We start from the raw sequence: 6,000 nt of genomic DNA on the forward strand, positions 1-6,000 counted from the left end.
AAATTTATTGGCTAACCAAATCCGAATAGCCAGTAAGATGCTGTTTTTCAGATCTGAACATAACCAAGTACTACCGAACCGCTCATCTCTAATTTTAATATGTATTCGGTTAATATAGTGAATGTTTTAAATTAGAAATAAGTTCTGCGAAAAATATAAATATATATCTATACACAATCCGGACGCTGATGATTACCATTTGTACTGAGCGTGCACATAGTTGAAGTTTATGGAATATACTAAAGTGTAGTATACTCAATCCTCATTATAGAATCAAGACCCCCAGAGTCTGCATACTGGTCGTGCATGTGTGCGTGTGTGCATGTGTGCGTGTGTGCGTGTGTTAGTTATTCTGTTCAATTTAAAAAAAAAAAATCCCTCATGTGTATATCACTGTTTTTGTCGACCCCATTTATATTTCACAGTGCAAATCACTGCCACAATTATGGATTTTCTGGCATATCATTTATGACTATTACATTTTAAGTACGTCTTCAATGGCCAGTGCACCTTGTCTAAGTAACCTTCTGTTCTCTTTGTTTTCATTTACTTCTTGTACTAGTATTCTGGATGCTTCATTCACCAGGTCACGAGTACTGTATGTAACAATGCATGGAAAATTTGAAGGTGTGTACAACCGATGGCGGCCACGCATATTGCATGTCATCATGGACATGCGCGCGCCACTGACATGCGATACAATTCACTGGCTGGGGAAAATGGGGGGTGTGACAAAAATCCTAGTTTCGGCCCTGATCTTACACATTTAGGACCTCATTCAGACGCGGGCATACAGAGTAGGGGTGTGCACCGGCCACTTTTCGTGTTTTGTGTTTTGGTTTTGGATCTGGATCTTTCTTCGTGTTTTGGATCTGGATTGGTTTTGCCAAAACCACCCTTCCGTGTTTTGGGTTCTGGGTTTTGTGTTTTGGATCTGTATTTTTTTTTAAAAAAGCATAAAAACAGCTAAAATCACAGAATTTGTAGGTTTTTCTGCTCCTATGCTATTATTAACCTCAATAACCTTAATTTCCACTCATTTCCAGTCTATTCTGAACACCTCACACCTCACAATAGTGTTTTTATGTCCAAAACGTTGCACCGAGGTAGCTGGATGACTATGCTAAGCGACACGAGTGGGCGGCACAAACACGTGACCCATCTAGGCGTGAAACTGCAGTGGCAGACAGGATGGCAGTTTGAAAAACTAGGCCCCAAACTGTACATAATGCAAAGAAAAAAAAGAGGTGCAAGATGGAATTGTCCTTGGGCCCTCCCACCCACCCTTATGTTGTATAAACAGGACATGCACACTTTAACAAACCAATCATTTCAGCGCCAGGGTCTGCCACACAACTGTGGCTGAAATGATTGGTTCGTTTGGGCCCCCACAAAACAAGCTGGCAATTAATGTGTCCCTGCACAAACTGGCTCTATGGAGGCAAGATGTCATCCTCATCCTCCTCATCCACCGATTCCTCACCCTCTTCAGTGTGTACATCCTCATCCTCACAAAGTATTAACTCGTCCCCACTTGAATCCACCACCACAGGTCCCTCTGTACCTTCTGGAGGCTGGTCTCCCTGGAAGAGCTGATAATTCATTTTGATGAACATCATCTTCTCCACATTCTGTGGAAGCAACCTCCTACGCCTTTCGCTGACAAGGTTCCCGGCTGCACTAAACACTCTTTCGGAGTACACACTGGAGGGGGGGCAACTCAGGTAAAATAGAGCCAGTTTGTACAGGGGCCTCCAAATTGCCTCTTTTTCCTGCCAGTACAGGTATGGACTGTCTGCCATGCCTACTTGGATGCTGTCACCGATGTAATCCTCCACCATTCTGTCAATGGTGACAGTATCATATGCAGTGACAGTAGACATGTCAGAAATTGTTGCCAGGTCCTTCAGTCCGGACCAGATGTCCAAACTTGGTCCTGCCTGCCCTGCATCACCGCCAGCGGGTTGCTTAGGATACCTAAGTTTTTTCCTGGCAGCCCCAGTTGCAGGAGAAAATGAAGAAGGAGCCGTTGACGTGTCACGTTCCGCTTCAGCTGACAGTGTGTTCACCAGCAGGTCTTTGCACCTCTGCAGGCTTGTGTCGGCCGGAAAGAGAGACACCACATAGGCTTTAAACCTAGGATCGAGCACGGTGGCCAAAACGTAGTGGTCTGATTTCAACAGATTGACCACCCTGGAATCCTGGCAAAGCGAATGAAGGGCTTCATCCACAAGTCCCACATGCCGAGCGGAATCGCTCCGTCTTAGCTCCTCCTTCACTTTCTCCAGCTGCTTCTGCAAAAGCCTGATGAGGGGAATGACCTGACTCAAGCTGGCAGTGTCTGAACTGACTTCACGTGTGGCAAGTTCGAAGGGCTGGAGAACCTTGCACAACACGGAAATCATTCTCCACTGCGCTTGAGTCAGGTGCATACCCCCTCCTTTGCCTATGTAATAGGTGGATGTATAGGCTTGTATGGCCTTTTGCTGCTCCTCCATCCTCTGAAGCATATAGAGGGTTGAGTTCCACCGCGTCACAACCTCTTGCTTCAGGTGATGGCGGGGCAGGTTCAAGAGTGTTTGCTGGCGCTCCAGTCTTCGGCACGCAGTCGCTGAATGGCGAAAGTGGCCAGAAATTTTTCGGGCCACCCAAAGCGTCTCCTGCACGCCCCTGTCGCTTTTCAGAAAATTCTGCACCACCAAGTTTATTGTGTGAGCAAAACATGGGACGTGCTGGAATTTGCCCAGATGTAATGCCCGCACAATATTGGTGGCGTTGTCAGATATCACAAATCCCCAGGAGAGTCTAAGTGGGGTAAGCCACTGGGCGATGATTTCCCTCAGTTTCTCTAAGAGGTTGTCGGCGGTGTGCTTCTTACTGAAACCGGTGATACACAGCGTAGCCTGCCTTGTAACGAGCTGGCATTTCTGAGATGCTGCTACTGGTGACGCTGCTGCTGTTGCTGCGTAAGGTGATACATCTACCCAGTGGGCTGTCACAGTCATATAGTCCTTAGTCTGCCCTGTTCCACTTGTCCACATGTCCGTGGTTAAGTGGACATTGTGTACAACGGCATTTTTCAGGACACTGAGGACACTTTTTCTGACGTTTCTGTACAGTCTCGGTATCGCCTGCCTAGTGAAGTGGAATCTAGACAGGATTTGGAACCGGGGACACACTACCTCCATCAATTGTCTAAATCCCACTGCACTAATGGCGGATACCGGACGCACGTCTAACACCAACATAGCAGTCAAGGCCTCAGTTATACGTTTTGCTTCAGGATGACTGCTGTCGTACTTCATCCTCCTCGCTAAGGACTGTTGGAGGGTCAATTGTTTAGTAAAAGTAGTGGTGTTGCTACTTCCTCTCTGGGATGATGAACGACTCCCAGCAGCAGCAACAGCAGCAGCGGCAGCAGTAGGCGTAGCAATGCAGGATCCTCCGGAGGAATCCCGGATAGGAGAGTCAGTCATGCCAGTGACATGGCCTGCAGGACTACTTCCGATCCTAACTAAGGAGGAAATTGACGAGGAGGGAGTTGACGGTGTGGTTTGCAGGCGCTTGGATACAACAGGACAACGGGATTTAGGTGTCCCTGGACTGCTTACGGTCTTAGCCAAAGTTTCTGAACTTGACAGTAACTTTTTATGAACGCGCTGCAGGTGCCGTATAAGGGAGGATGTTCCTAGGTGGTTGACGTCCCTACCCCTACTTATTTCACCTTTACATATGGTACATATGGCAAGACAGTTGTTGTCCGGATTTGGATAGAAATATTGCCAGACCAAAGAGGTGGAATGTTTGGTCTTCTGCCCAGGCATGACCGTGATGGGCTTTTTCATCCCACGGACAACAACTGTCTCCCCCGGAGCCTGATTTAAACAAACCACATCACCATCAGAATCCTCCTCGCCAACTTCCTCCTCAGCGCCAGCTACACCAGTATCCTCATCCTGTTGTACTTCAACAGTGACATCTTCAATTTGCATATCAGCAAGTGGACTGTGGGTGCTCCTTTCAGCACTTGCAAGGGGCGTGCAAATGGTGGAAAGAGCCACCTCTTCCCGTCCAGTGCTGGGAAGGTCAGGCATCGCAACCACCACCACACTTGGACTCTCCTTGGGGATTTGTGATATCTTCTTAGAAAGCACAGTTCTTCGCTGTGCTTTTGCCAGCTTAACTCTTTTGATTTTTTTAGTGGGAGGAGGGCTTCCATCGTCATGTGAAGCTGAACCACTAGTCATGAACATACTAGGGATCGACCTTAGCCGTTCCTTGCCACTCCGTGTCGTAAATGGCATATTGGCAAGTTTACGTTTCTCTTCAGCTGATTTAAATGTCTTTTTCAAGGTCATTTTCCTGAACTTTGCCATTTGGGATTGTATGTGCCCTCTACTATGACATTGGGCATCGGCCTTGGCAGACGACGTTGATGGCATGTTATCGTCTATGTCATGACTAGTGGCAGCAGCTTCAGCACTAGGAGGAAGTGGTTCTTGATCTTTCTCTATTTTATTTTTATCGGAGAAAGTTTGGTCCTCCATTTATGTTATATCGATTTGATATATACGTGCGGCTAAACACAGAAAATAATTTTTTTTTTGGTTTGGACTGGAGTGTACTTTGGGGGTTACAGCACCCTTTAACGGTCAAGCCAGCCGGCCCTTATGACACAGGCGCACTCTTGGCACTACTTTGTTGATGCACGTGCGGCTACTGCGCACACAATTCACAAACACAGAAAATAATTTTTTTTTTGGTTTGGACTGGAGTGTACTTTCGGGGGTTACAGCACCCTTTAACGGTCAAGCCAGCCGGCCCTTTACTTATGACACAGGCGCACGCTTGGCACTACTTTGTTGATGCACGTGCGGCTACTGCGCACACAATTCACAAACACAGAAAATATTTTTTTTTTTGGTTTGGACTGGAGTGTACTTTCGGGGGTTACAGCACCCTTAACGGTCAAGCCAGCCGGCCCTTTACTTATGACACAGGCGCACGCTTGGCACTACTTTGTTGATGCACGTGCGGCTACTGCGCACACAATTCACAAACACAGAAAATAATTTTTTTTTGGTTTGGACTGGAGTGTACTTTCGGGGGTTACAGCACCCTTTAACGGTCAAGCCAGCCGGCCCTTTACTTATGACACAGGCGCACGCTTGGCACTACTTTGTTGATGCACGTGCGGCTACTGCGCACACAATTCACAAACACAGAAAATAATTTTTTTTTTGGTTTGGACTGGAGTGTACTTTCGGGGGTTACAGCACCCTTTAACGGTCAAGCCAGCCGGCCCTTTACTTATGACACAGGCGCACGCTTGGCACTACTTTGTTGATGCACGTGCGGCTACTGCGCACACAATTCACAAACACAGAAAATAATTTTTTTTTGGTTTGGACTGGAGTGTACTTTCGGGGGTTACAGCACCCTTTAACGGTCAAGCCAGCCGGCCCTTTACTTATGACACAGGCGCACGCTTGGCACTACTTTGTTGATGCACGTGCGGCTACTGCGCACACAATTCACAAACACAGAAAATAATTTTTTTTTTGGTTTGGACTGGAGTGTACTTTGGGGGTTACAGCACCCTTTAACGGTCAAGCCAGCCGGCCCTTTACTTACGACACAGGCGCAAGCTTGGCACTACTTTGTTGATGCACGTGCGGCTACTGCGCACACAATTCACAAACACAGAAAATAATTTTTTTTTTGGTTTGGACTGGAGTGTACTTTCGGGGGTTACAGCACCCTTAACGGTCAAGCCAGCCGGCCCTTTACTTATGACACAGGCGCACGCTTGGCACTACTTTGTTGATGCACGTGCGGCTACTGCGCACACAATTCACAAACACAGAAAATAATTTTTTTTTTGGTTTGGACTGGAGTGTACTTTCGGGGGTTACAGCACCCTTAACGGTCAAGCCAGCCGGCCCTTTACTTATGACACAGGCGCACGCTTGGCACTACTTTGTTGATGCACGTGCGGCT

The sequence above is a fragment of the Taudactylus pleione genome, unplaced genomic scaffold (genome assembly GCF_031769625.1).
Source record: "Taudactylus pleione unplaced genomic scaffold, aTauple2 ptg000201l, whole genome shotgun sequence".
Classification (NCBI taxonomy): Eukaryota; Metazoa; Chordata; class Amphibia; order Anura; family Myobatrachidae; genus Taudactylus; species Taudactylus pleione.